The following is a 15,513-nucleotide window of genomic DNA, read 5'->3' as shown; positions in this document are numbered from 1 at the left end:
TGAGATTCAGCTGGTCGTACTGAGGTCTAACTGGCAGCACTAAGGTCCAGCTGGTCGCATTGAGATCCAGCTGGTCGTACTAAGGTCCAGCTGGTCGCATTGAGATCCAGCTGGCAGCACTAAGGTCCAGCTGGTCGCATTGAGATCCAGATGGTCGTACTAAGGTCCAGCTGGTCGTACTAAGGTCCAACTGGTCGTACTGGGGTCCAACTGGTCATATCGAGATCCAACTGGTCGTACTGGGGTCCAACTGGTCGTACTAGGGTCCAACTGGTCGTACTGAGGTCCAACTAGTCGTACTGAGGACCATATGGTCGTAACGAGGTCCAACTGGTCGTACTGGAGTCCAACTGGTCGTACTTGGGTCCAACTGGTCGTACTGGGGTCCAACTGGTCGTACTAGGATGCAACTGGTCGTACTGAGGACCATATGGTCGTACTGAAGACCACTTGGTCGTACTGAGGACCATCTGGTCGTACTGAAAACCAAGTAGTCGTTGGGGTCCAACTGGTCGTACTGGGGACCATCTGGTCGTACTGAAGACCACTTGGTCGTACTGAGGACCATCTGGTCGTACTGAAGACCACTTGGTCGTACTGAGGACCATCTGGTCGTACTGAAAACCAAGTAGTCGTACTCAGGTACATTAGGTCGTACCTCTCACCGGAACAACTGTGTGGGTGGTTGACCCGAGATGAAGTGATCACCACTGTAATAGATTATTTGTATACGTCATGGGTAAACATTAATCACCATGCAGGTCGTTAGAGTTAATGGTTGTTAAAGGCTAAATGGCCGTGACACCAGATCATGTATCACACACGTTCAGAACACGTTCCAAACAGTAGTAGCAAATAACGGGTCAATTGGGAGGGAGGGAGGGAGGGAGGTGAGGTTCATTTCCCGATGCAATTCGACAGTACAATACACCAAAAAAGAATCTACACAGAAGCTACCAAAGAAATACCTTCACATCGGCTATGACTTGTGTCTACATCTCTCTCTCTCTCTCTCTCTCTCTCTCTCTCTCTCTCTCTCTCTCTCTCTCTCTCTCTCTCTAAAAGACGTGAATGTGTACAACGAAGAAAAAAAATATATTAACATCCTCTTTGTCATGTGAGATTGGGGTAGCACATTTCTGTGGCACATTTCTGGCACCACCAAAACACTTGACAAAGAAATACCTTTACATCGGCTATGACTTGTCTCTCTCTCTCTCTCTCTCTCTCTGACGTGGATGTGTACAACGAAGAAAAACACCAACACAAAAACATTACTCAAACATCCTCTTTGTCATGTGAGATTGGTGAGGTAGCACATTTCTGTGGCACATATCTGTACACCTGGCACTACCAGAACACTTGACCATCCCCCCCCACGAATGACATCTGGTAAACAATCGCGACCAGAGCCACCAATACAGACCATCTCAACACAAGAATGGAACAGAAATATATATATATATATATATATATATATATATATATATATATATATATATATATATATATATATATATATATATATGAGTGTGAACGAATGGGGCCTTTGTTGTCTTTTCCTAGCGCTACCTCGCACACATGAGGGGGTGAGGGGGATGTTATTCCATGTGTGGCGAGGTGGCGATGGGAATGAATAAAGGCAGACAGTGTGAATTGTGTGCATGGGTATATATGTATATGTCTGTGTGTGTATATATATGTGTACATTGAGATGTATAGGTATGTACATTTGCGTGTGTGGACGTGTGTGTGTGTATACATTGTGTATGGGGGGGGGTTGGGCCATTTCTTTCGTCTGTTCCCTTGCGCTACCTCGCAAACGCGGGAGACAGCGACAAAGCAAAATAGATAAATATAAATATATATATATATGTATATATATATATATATATATATATATATATATATATATATATATATATATATATATATATATATATATATAGATAGATAGATAGATAGATATAGATAGATAGATAGATAGATAGAGCCGTAAAATATTTCATTTTTATGTCCACACAGACAATCATGTCCGCTGCTGGAGGTGGAGGTGGTCGTTACCCCCAGCCATCATACAGGCACGGGGGAATTACGGATTCGTTAACTGGCGATTGACGGAGGGAAGGGGGAAGGGAAGGGGGGTGGGGGAAGGGAGGGGGGGAGGCGGTGGGAAGGGGGGAGGGGGAGAAGCGAGTCATAAGGGAGGCTGAACGTTTACAGCGGTTTAATTGGAGGGGTGGGACATGAGAGAGAGAGAGAGAGAGAGAGAGAGAGAGAGAGAGAGAGAGAGAGAGAGAGAGAGAGAAAACACCCACATGTGCTTTGGTCAGAATGCTGTCTGTCTATATATCTATCTATCTATCTATCTACCTCTCTCTCTCTCTCTCTCTCTCTCTCTCTCTCTCTCTCTCTCTCTCTCTCTCTCTCTCTCTCTCTCTCTCTCAGTAATTAAGGACTCTGGGTTTTTTCTTTCCAGTAGAACTTTAACTATACCGCTGCACGTGTTTCGCCTTGTGACACCATTGTATTGTGTTGTGTTGTGTTGGATGTTGGGATGTGTTGCGTTGTGTTGTGTTGTGTTGTGTTGTGCTGTGTTGCATGCTGGGATGTGTTGTGTTGGATGTTGGGTTGTGTTGTGTTGGATGTTGTGATATGATGTGTTGTGTTGTGCTGTGTTGGATGTTTGGTTGTGTTGTGTTGGATGATGGGTTGTGTTGTGTTGTGTTGGATGTTAGGTTGTGTTGTGTTGGATGATGGGATGCGTAACGTTGTGTTGTGTTGTGTTTTGTTGTGCTGTGTTGCATGCTGGGATGTGTTGTGTTGGGTGTTGTGTTGGATGTTGGGTTGTGTTGCGTTGTGTTGGATGTTGTGATGTGATGTGTTGTGTTGTGCTGTGTTGGATGTTGGGTTGTGTTGTGTTGGATGTTGGGTTGTGTTGTGTTGGATGTTGGGTTGGGTGTTGTGTTGGATGTTGGGTTGTGTTGTGTTGGATGTTGGGTTGTGTTGTGCGTCTTCGTTTGGAGCTGGGGGCTGGGGGAGGGGGGGGGAATGCATAACCTATGAACATCATGAAAGACCTTGTGAGTGTTATGAGTGTTGTATGTGAGGAGGATGGCATGATCGTGGTCTCCTGTGTTGTGGGTTGTAGGGCAGGTTGTGTTGTGGGTTATGCTGGTGTGCTAGTTGTGGTAAGGGTCAAGTCTTAGGCTCCTTGTCTGGGTTATGGTGTTGTGAGTTGTGTTGAGGGTTGTGTTTTCGCTCCTTTCCTGGGTTATGGTGTTGTGAGTTGTGTTGCGGATAACGAACTGATGTTGAGTTGTGTTCGGGGTCGCATCGTGAGCCCTGCTCCGGGTTATAGTGTTGTAAGTTGTGCTGATGGTTGTATCTTGGGTCCTGTCGTGTGTTATGGTGTTGTGGGTTCCGTGGTGGGGTACTGTGAGTGGTGATCTACTGTGTATTGCTCAACACTACACCCACATTACAATAGGGCACTACACCCACACTATGGTAGGGCACTACACCCACACTATGGTAGGGCACTACACCCACACTATGGTAGGGCATTACACCCACACTATGGTAGGGCACTACACCCACACTATGGTAGGGCACTACACCCACACTATGGTAGGGCACTACACCCACACTATGGTAGGGCATTACACCCACACTATGGTAGGGCACTACACCCACACTATGGTAGGGCACTACACCCACACTATGGTAGGGCGCTACACCCACACTATGGTAGGGCACTACACCCACACTATGGTAGGGCACTACAACCACACCATGGTAGGGCATTACACCCACACTATGGTAGGGCACTACACCCACACTATGGTAGCCAAACCTCCACACACTACAGTAACACCTGCACCACAACATCTGCAACCAACCCTCCACACACTACAGTAACACCTGCACCACAACATCTGCAGCCAACCCTCCACACACTACAGTAACACCTGCACCACAACATCTGCAGCCTCCACACACTACAGTAACACCTGCACCACAACATCTGCAACCAACCCTCCACACACTACAGTAACACCTGCACCACAACATCTGCAGCCAACCCTCCACACACTACATTAACATCTGCACCATAACATCTGCAGCCAACCCTCCAAACACTACAGTAACACCTGCACCACAACATCTGCAGCCAACCCTCCACACACTACAGTAACACCTGCACCACAACATCTGCAGCCAACCCTCCACACACTACAGTAACACCTGCACCACAACATCTGCAGCCAACCCTCCACACACTACAGTAACACCTGCACCATAACATCTGCAGCCAACCCTCCACACACTACAGTAACACCTGCACCATAACATCTGCAGCCAACCCTCCACACACTACAATAACACCTGCACCATAATATCAGCAGCCAACCCTCCACACACTACAGTAACACCTGCACCATAACATCTGCAGCCAACCCTCCACACACTACAGTAACACCTGCACCATAAAATCTGCAGCCAACCCTCCACACACTACAGTAACACCTGCACCATAACATCTGCAGCCAACCCTCCACACACTACAGTAACACCTGCACCATAACATCTGCAGCCAACCCTCCACACACTACAGTAACACCTGCACCATAACATTTGCAGCCAACCCTCCACACACTACAGTAACACCTGCACCATAATATCTGCAGCCAACCCTCCACACACTACAGTAACACCTGCACCATAACATCTGCAGCCAACCCTCAACACACTACAGTAACAACAGCACCACAACATCTGCAGCCAACCCTATACACACTACAGTAACACCTGTACCACAACATCTGCAGCCAACCCTCCACACACTACAGTAACACCTGCACCATAACATCTACAGCCTACCTTCCACACACTACAGTAACACCTGCACCACAACATCTGCAGCCAATCCTCCACACATTACAGTAACACCTGCACCATAACATCTGCAGCCAACCCTCCACACACTACAGTAACACCTGCACCATAATATCTGCAGCCAACCCTCCACACACTACAGTAACACCTGCACCATAACATCTGCAGCCAACCTTCCACACACTACAGTAACACCTGCACCACAACATCTGCAGCCAATCCTCCACACATTACAGTAACACCAGCACCACAACATCTGCAGCCAACCCACCACACACTACAGTAACACCTGCACCATAACATCTGCAGCCAATCCTCCACACATTACAGTAACACCTGCACCACAACATCTGCAGCCAACCCTCCACACATTATAGTAACACCTGCACCATAACATCTGCAGCCAATCCTCCACACACTACAGTAACACCTGCACCATAACATCTGCAGCCAATCCTCCACACACTACAGTAACACCTGCACCACAACATCTGCAGCCAACGCTCCACACACTACAGTAACTCCTGCACCATAACATCTGCAGCCAACCCTCCACACACTACAGTAACACCTGCACCACAACATCTGCAGCCAACCCTCCACACACTACAGTAACACCTGCACTACAACATCTGCAGCCAACCCTCCACACACTATAGTAACATCTGCACCATAACATCTGCGGCCAACCCTCCACACACTACAGTAACACCTGCACCACAACATTTGCAGCCAACCCTCCACACACTACAGTAACACCTGCACCATACCATCTGCAGCCAACCCTCCACACACTACAATAACACCTGCACCATAACATCTGCAGCCAACCCTCCTCACACTACAGTAACACCTGCACCACAACATCTGCAGCCAACCCTCCACACACTACAGTAACACCTGCACCACATCTGCAGCCAACCCTCCACACACTACAGTAACACCTGCACCACAACATCTGCAGCCAACCCTCTACACTCTACAGTAACACCTGCACCACAACATCTGCAGCCAACCCTCCACACACTACAGTAACACCTGCACCACAACATCTGCAGCCAACCCTCCACACACTACAGTAACACCTGCACCATAATATCTGCAGCCAACCCTCCACACACTACAGTAACACCTGCACCATAACATCTGCAGCCAACCCTCCACACACTACAGTAACACCTGCACCCTAAATCTGCAGCCAACCCTCCACACACTACAGTAACACCTGCACCACAACATCTGCAGCCAACCCTCCACACAGTACAGTAACACCTGCACCATAACATCTGCAGCCAACCCTCCACACACTACAGTAACACCTGCACCATAACATCTGCAGCCAACCCTCCACACACTACAGTAACACCTGCACCATAACATCTGCAGCCAACCCTCCACACACTACAGTAACACCTGCACCACAACATCTGCAGCCAACCCTCTACAGACTACAGTAACACCTGCACTACAACATCTGCAGCCAACCCTCCACACACTACAGTAACATCTGCACCACAACATCTGCAGCCAACCCTCCACACACTACAGTAACACCTGCACCATAACATCTGCAGCCAACCCTCCACACACTACAGTAACACCTGCACCATAACATCTGCAGTCAACCCTCCACACACTACAGTAACACCTGCACCATAACATCTGCAGCCAACCCTCCACACACTACAGTAACATCTGCACCACAACATCTGCAGCCAACCCTCCACACACTACAGTAACATCTGCACCACAACATCTGCAGCCAACCCTCCACACACTACAGTAACACCTGCACCACAACATCTGCAGCCAACCCTCCTCACACTACAGTAACACCTGCACCATAACATCTGCAGCCAACCCTACACACACTACAGTAACAACTGCACCATAACATCTGCAGCCAACCCTCCACACACTACAGTAACATCTGCACCATAACATCTGCAGCCAACCCTCCACACACTACAGTAACATCTGCACCACAACATCTGCAGCCAACCCTCCACACACTACAGTAACACCTGCACCATAACATCTGCAGCCAACCCTCCACACACTACAGTAACATCTGCACCATAACATCTGCAGCCAACCCTCCACACACTACAGTAACACCTGCACCACAACATCTGCAGCCAACCCTCCACACACTACAGTAACACCTGCACCACAACATCTGCAGCCAACCCTCCACACACTACAGTAACACCTGCACCACAACATCTGCAGCCAACCCTCCACACACTACAGTAACACCTGCACCACAACATCTGCAGCCAACCCTCCACACACTACAGTAACACCTGCACCATAACATCTGCAGCCAACCCTCCACACACTACAGTAACACCTGCACCACAACATCTGCAGCCAACCCTCCACACACTACAGTAACACCTGCACCACAACATCTGCAGCCAACCCTCCACACACTACAGTAACACCTGCACCATAACATCTGCAGCCAACCCTCCACACACTACAGTAACACCTGCACCACAACATCTGCAGCCAACCCTCCACACACTACAGTAACACCTGCACCACAACATCTGCAGCCAACCCTCCACACACTACAGTAACACCTGCACCACAACATCTGCAGCCAACCCTCCACACACTACAGTAACACCTGCACCATAACATCTGCAGCCAACCCTCCACACACTACAGTAACACCTGCACCACAACATCTGCAGCCAACCCTCCACACACTACAGTAACACCTGCACCACAACATCTGCAGCCAACCCTCCACACACTACAGTAACATCTGCACCATAACATCTGCAGCCAACCCTCCACACACTACAGTAACATCTGCACCACAACATCTGCAGCCAACCCTCCACACACTACAGTAACACCTGCACCACAACATCTGCAGCCAACCCTCCACACACTACAGTAACACCTGCACCACAACATCTGCAGCCAACCCTCCACACACTACAGTAATACCTGCACCACAACATCTGCAGCCAACCCTCCACACACTACAGTAACACCTGCACCATAACATCTGCAGCCAACCCTCCACACACTACAGTAACACCTGCACCATAACATCTGCAGCCAACCCTCCACACACTACAGTAACACCTGCACCACAACATCTACAGCCAACCCTCCACACACTACAGTAACACCTGCACCACAACATCTGCAGCCAACCCTCCACACACTACAGTAACACCTGCACCATAACATCTGCAGCCAACCCTCCACACACTACAGTAACACCTGCACCATAGCATCTGCAGCCAACCCTCCACACACTATAGTACCACCTGCACCACAACATCTGCAGCCAACCCTCCACACACTACAGTAACACCTGCACCACAACATCTGCAGCCAACCCTCCACACACTACAGTAACACCTGCACCATAACATCTGCAGTCAACCCTCCACACACTACAGTAACACCTGCACCATAACATCTGCAGCCAACCCTCCACACACTACAGTAACACCTGCACCACAACATCTGCAGCCAACCCTCCACACACTACAGTAACATCTGCACCATAACATCTGCAGCCAACCCTCCACACACTACAGTAACATCTGCACCACAACATCTGCAGCCAACCCTCCACACACTACAGTAACACCTGCACCACAACATCTGCAGCCAACCCTCCACACACTACAGTAACACCTGCACCACAACATCTGCAGCCAACCCTCCACACACTACAGTAACACCTGCACCACAACATCTGTAGCCAACCCTCCACACACTACAGTAACACCTGCACCATAACATCTGCAGCCAACCCTCCACACACTACAGTAACACCTGCACCACAACATCTGCAGGCTGTATAACTCTCCTCTGGTTCTACAGTGTACCACCTCACCCCCCAACCCCCCTCCCCCCTGGCGAGAGAGAGTGAGGGGGTGGGTTGGTGTGAGAGGGAGGGTGATGGTGTGGGGGGGAGGGGAGAGAGAGAGAGAGAGAGGGGGGGGGGATGGGGGGAGGAGGAGGAGGAGGAAGCTGATGGTGGGAGAGTGGGAGGGAGTGAGTGGGCAAGAGATCAATAGTAGCGTGGGCGGTACTAGCGGCTGCAGCACACACACACACACACACACACACACACACACACACCTGTCATGTCCTACCCCCTAGTCCCATGTCTAGGGGGGTAGTGTATGTGGTGGGGGGGGGGGTGATTTCAGTCGCTCTCGATACAGTTCTGTATTTGGATACAGCAAAGATGTGGTGGACTGTCAAAGACCCTCCGTACGTTTTCTAACGAACCAGTTCGTCTGTCTCGAAGGGTGACATTCCCATACGACAGTACACCTCATCTGCAGGGAAGTGCTTTGAAGTATATCATTATATGTGCCGTTTCTCTCTTTCGCTCTCTCGTTTTCTTAGCTCTCGAGATCCAGCCTGCCGTTTTCTTTGAATGGGCAACACTTCCCATGTTCACTCAGGCTACCGTTATCAGATGTAATCACAAACTTTTCGTACTTTTCCACAAAATCTTTTTTTTTTTATCTTCGTTTTCGGTCGCTACTCTCCATATTTTTGTCTTTCACTCAAAAAACACAAGGTTAGCGTTCCCGACTACTAGGCAAAGTTCCTGGGTTCGAATCCTGCCCGATGGAGGGTATCATGTGTTCATATGCACTATAGTCGTATATCTATCTATCTATCTACCTCTCTCTCTCTCTCTCTCTCTCTCTCTCTCTCTCTCTCTCTCTCTCTATATATATATATATATATATATATATATATATATATATACACCCTCCTGGCCACTTAAGAGATGGCAGTCTTAAGCAGTTACGCCCTTATCACCTCCCTGGCTCGGGTTCTGTTTACTTTCTACCGTTGCCTCCATTCAACGGTAAATTCTACCGTTTTCTTCTTCTTTCACATTTCACAGTCGTAAGATCCGGAGATAACACGATTATGGTAAAGATTAACGAAGACATTTCAATGACGAAACCCATCTGAGAACGGGTCTCAGATATAAAGAACCTATAGCAGCTGACTGAGAACTTGGCTCAGGGCATCAGCAAGTCTGCCGTTGTAGAAAACGCGGTCCTCCGTTAACTACGGTGGATCCGTGAAGTTCAACGTACCTCCGTTAACTGCCCAAATACCCCGGTTAATAAGAGTCATATTCTTGTTATATCCCCGTTAGATATTTCGGTGTGTGTGTGTATTGTCCTCTGTATCTCTGTTAACTACCCAAGGTGTATGATTCTCCTTGTGCCTCCGTTAACTACTGTAGGTGTATGATTTGGCCTGTGCCTCCGTTAACTGCTGTAGGTGTATGATTTGGCCTGTGCCTCCGTTAACTGCTGTAGGTGTATGATTTGGCCTGTGCCTCCGTTAACTGCTGTAGGTGTATGACTGCTTGTGCCTCCGTTAACTGCTGTAGGTGTATGATTTGGCCTGTGCCTCCGTTAACTACTTTTGGTGTCTGATTCCATCTGTGCCTCTGATAACATCTTAGCTGTATGATTCCACCTGTGCCTCCGTTGCCTACCCCAGGCACCTATGCCTCCGTTCCTTTGCCTCTGCGCGTCCTCTGTGCCTCCGTTAACCACCCCAGACGTGTAAGTCCACCTGTACCTCCGTTAACCACTTCAGACGTGTGAGTCCACCTGTACCTCCGTTAACCACCCTAGACGTGTGAGTCCACCCTTACCTCCGTTAACCATCCCAGACGTATGAGTCCACCTGTACCTCCGTTAACCACCCCAGACGTGTGAGTCCACCTGTACCTCCGTTCACCAAGCCAGACGTGTGAGACCACCTGTACCTCCGTTAACCACCCTAGACGTGTGAGTCCACTTGTACCTCCGTTAACCACTCTAGACGTGTGAGTCCACCTGTACCTTCGTTAACCACCCCAGACGTGTGAGTCCACCTGTACCTCCGTTAACCACCCCCAGACGTGTGAGTCCACCTGTACCTCCGTTAACCAGGCCAGGTAAGCAGTGTACATCACGACACACTCTCTCCTGACATGAGTGACCTCACCTGCCTGGTACCACCTGATGACCCGCTGAACTCGACCTTTGACCTTCCCACACTCAACACGCAGCAAGGCCAGGAAAGGTCACCTTCAATAACAGTACAGCGTTCGACCCTGTTGACCTTATTCTTTTTTTTCCAGTGTTGTGGCCGTGATAGACAGACAGATAGACTGGACCAGACGTTTGGCAAAGAATCCTTCTCAAGAGGCCCTTAGCAGCAGCACATAGGATACCATCCTACGGAATCCTTGGCCAGCAGGGGCGCCCCCCTGAAGCCCCCTTCCAGGGAACCCTCATGGGATCCTTGGCCAGCAGGGGCCCCCCTGAAGCCCCCTTCCAGGGAACCCTCATGGGATCCTTGGCCAGCAGGGGCCCCCCTGAAGCCCCCTTCCAGGGAACCCTCATGGAGTCCTTGGCCAGCAGGGGCCCCCCCTGAAGCCCCCTTCCAGGGAACCCTCAAGGAATCCTTGGCCAGCAGGGGCCCCCCTGAAGCCCCCTTCCAGGTAACCCTCATGGGATCCTTGGCCAGCAGGGCCCCCCCCCTGAAGCCCCCTTCCAGGGAACCCTCATGGAATCCTTGGCCAGCAGGGGCCCCCCCTGAAGCCCCCTTCCAGGGAACCCTCATGGAATCCTTGGCCAGCAGGGGCCCCCCTGAAGCCCCCTTCCAGGGAACCCTCATGGAATCCTTGGCCAGCAGGGGCCCCCCTGAAGCCCCCTTCCAGGGAACCCTCATGGAGTCCTTAAGGATACGGTCGACTGACAGTTCGTCTCCTTGAATTCCCCATACACACCCCAGCGAACCACACTCAGGCCGCCCACCGCCCCAGCCTCTCCTGTGATCCTCCATGGACACAGAGACGCGAAAACGTCCTGGAAGAACACTCGTCCTGGAATACTGCAGTCCTGGAACCAGACTTCGTAGGTAACATGAACCACCGAAGCATCTTTTCCCTGACTACCGTCTCCCCATCCAGTCATCTCGGCCTTACCCACGGGTCAGGTCAGGTCAGGTCAGGTCACGGCATGTGTAGTCGTTCATGGTAATGGACCAAGGTAATATACTCCCAGCCACATACAACCACATATGTTGCGTACCAAAGGACTGACTGGTAACATATGGAATGATTTACCAATTAGAGCAGTTGATAGCAGTATCAATAGACACGTTTAAGAACAGATTTAATAAGAATTTCTCTTAAAATCCAGTTCGGCCAGTTTACTGGCTTTTCTCTTTGAAACGTTATGTGGGTCTTTCCACTCCAACCACACTAACAGCCTCGTTAGGTGACCTAATGGTCACTTGCTGTTTGAATTTCCTTTGTATTCCTCTGTTCACCTAAAGCCTGGCTATGGCCGGGCCTCACATACCGTGGTCGTGAAGGTAACATACCACTAGAGTAATCCAGGTTATACCATCATTCCAGAGTATTAGCTGGAACATCCTGCACGTCTCATAAGACCATCGTCACACCTCAACATACAACTGCTCCTTCGTCAGGTTGGTCGACTGGCGATGCTGGAAACAAATGGTTCCAACGACTGTGTCTGGAATTTCAGCTGGAGTAAAGGAGGTTGTTCCTCCTGGACTTCCAGCCGAAGGGGACTCCAATCCTGTCCCTCCTGGACTTCCAGCCCAAGGGAGACACCAACGCTGGTCCTCCTGGACTTCCAGATTGGGGTCAACAACCCTGGTCCTCCTGGACTTCCAGCCCAAGGGAGACACCAACGCAGGTCCTCCTGGACTTCCAGATTGGGGTCAACAACCCTGGTCCATCCTGGATTTCCAGCCTGAGGTCACCAATCCTGTCCCTCCTGGACTTCTAGCCCAAGGGAGACACCAACGCAGGTCCTCCTGGTCTTCCAGCCCAGGGGAGACACCAACGCTGGTCCTCCTGGACTTCCAGCCTGAGGTTACCAACGCTGGTCCTCCTGGACTTCCAGCCCAGGGGAGACACCAACGCTGGTTCTCCTGGACTTCCAGACTGGGGTCACCAACGCTGGTCCTCAAGGTCCAGCCAAGGTGCTCACAGCCCGACCCAGCAAGGCTTGACGCGAGTGTGTGACCTTTACCCTTTGACGGTACAACCTCGAGTGACCCAGCCACCATACTCCAGGGTCATACCCTCGTTCTCAACAGGTGGATGATAACCCGTGACCTGTAATGGTCAACGACATAACGTAAGGCCCTACTACCTGCCGAACTACCTAAACCACTTGTTTGGGTGTCGTAGTAGGAACAGATGAAAGGGGAACATGTCTCATCAATGTATTTGGTATAACGTCGCCAGAAATCATTCTCTGTATACTTCAATGCAACGTGACGTAATACCATCACTGTGTCACAAGAACAGAGAAGGAACCATGAAGAACACCTGTTCTGATGTTATTTCAGATGAGACAACTCATCAGTAAGTGGGTATGTTGGACTTATAAGGTATATAACCAGGATATAACACAATGTGGAGGTATAAGGTATATAGCCAGGATATAACACAATGTGGAGGTATAAGGTATATAGCCAGGATATAACACAATGTGGAGGTATAAGGTATATAGCCAGGATATAACACAATGTGGAGGTATTAGGTATATAACCAGGATATAACACAATGTGGAGGTATAAGGTATATAGCCAGGATATAACACAATGTGGAGGTATTAGGTATATAACCAGGATATAACACAATGTGGAGGTATAAGGTATATAGCCAGGATATAACACAATGTGGAGGTATTAGGTATATAACCAGGATATAACACAATGTGGAGGTATAATGTATATAACCAGGATATAACACAATGTGGAGGTATAAGGTATATAACCAGGATATAATACAATAAGGAGGTGTAAGATTCATAACAGTGCCTTGCAGTGTAATCCATGTCGGAGACTGTACTTACCTAGCAGTGACATCTGTGTTGGGACACTAACAGTACCTAGCAGTGACAACTACATTGGGACACTGTGCTTACCTTGCAGTGACTCACTGTATCACACGGCGGTGACTGGGTGCTGCCATCTTGGCACCTTACCGTAACTTTAGCGTCACCGGGGCTGGCCGTGTGACGCCGTCACCGTCACCGGGGCTGGCCGTGTGACGCCGTCACCGTCACCGGGGCTGGCCGTGTGACGCCGTCACCCTCACCGCTGGCCTAACATCTTACCTGAGAAAGAGGAAGGTTACGTCAAGGGAAAGGGTCAAAGGGTCATAAGGGCCAAAATTGTGCGAATATGGACCGTACTATTTTGGAGGGGATCTAACCTTTTGGGGCAAGACAGTGCGACCCTCGATCATGACGGTACGACGCTTAGGCAGGATGACCTGGGCTTTGACCTGACCTTTGAATTTCAGGTCAAAGGTCAGGCCAGTATGCCTAAAGGTCGTACCGTCGTGTTCAAGGGGAATATTTTTGGTTTTTATGTGTGGTGTAATAACTTATTTCTACTGTACGGGGAGGGAGTTCTACACTCGTGGGGCCCCATCTCTTGTACTGTACGGGGAGGGAGTTCTACACTCGTGGGTCCCCATCTCTTGTACTGTACGGGGAGGGAGTTCTACACTTGGTGGGGCCCCATCTCTTGTACTGTGCTGGGGTGGAGTTCTACACTCGTGGGGCCCCATCTCTAGTACTGTACGGAGAGGGGGTTCTACACTTGGTGGGGCCCCATTTCTAGTACTGTACGGAGAGGGGGTTCTACACTTGGTGGGTCCCCATTTCTTGTACTGTACGGGGAGGGAGTTCTACACTCGTAGGACCCCATCTCTTGTACTGTACGGGGACGGAGTTCTACACTCGTGGGGGCCCCATCTCTTGTACTGTACGGGGAGGGAGTTCTACACTCGTGGGACCCCATCTCTTGAACATTCTCTATTACCATATAATTTATCCAAGCCCTCATTTTACTGTTGACATGGGTCAATACCCTTTGCCATTTCGTTCATACCTTTTTTCCCTCTGTTAGTGCTTTTCAAACCCTCCTCCTTCACCACACGACCTTATACTGGGTCTCTTGTGTCTTCTACCAATAAAACATTTTTGACTTTGTTCATCAATGCCTCACGTTTCCTTAAATCATCCTCTACAGCAGCTCTCTAATTGACAATCTACTCCTGATCAAGTTAGAGGGACACTTGGATTATCATCTATCTCATCCACAAAATATCTTTTATCAAAGTGTCTCTTTTTCCTTTTTTTCCTCATCCTGCTGTACTCATTCCCTGCTCGGCTTGAGGGGTTGGAGTGGGCGGTATGTCTGCCTATATCTCTGGCAAGGGACATCTCGAAGCTCCTTTGCATTTCGACACTTATTTCCAATTGACTGACACTTTCTTTTTTTTCCAACCTTACCTTCAGTATTTGCACGTGAGGGGTACGTGTATCACTGCTCCTTTACTGTAAACTTCACATACCGTTCCACCACCAATGCCTTGCTTCCTGAACTGTATTTCTCTCTGTGTGTCACCAGAGATAGTGTGTGTGTGTGTGTGTGTGTGTGTGTGTGTGTGTGTGTGTGTGTGTCGTAGGAGTGCCTAGCTGGGGAGTGCCTGGCTGGGGAGTGCCTGGCTGGGGAGTGCCTGGCTGGGGAGTGCCAGGCTGGGGAGTG

Source organism: Panulirus ornatus, chromosome 67, assembly GCF_036320965.1.
Source record: "Panulirus ornatus isolate Po-2019 chromosome 67, ASM3632096v1, whole genome shotgun sequence".
In the NCBI taxonomy this organism is placed as follows: Eukaryota; Metazoa; Arthropoda; class Malacostraca; order Decapoda; family Palinuridae; genus Panulirus; species Panulirus ornatus.
Note: the sequence above shows the minus strand (reverse complement) of the source record.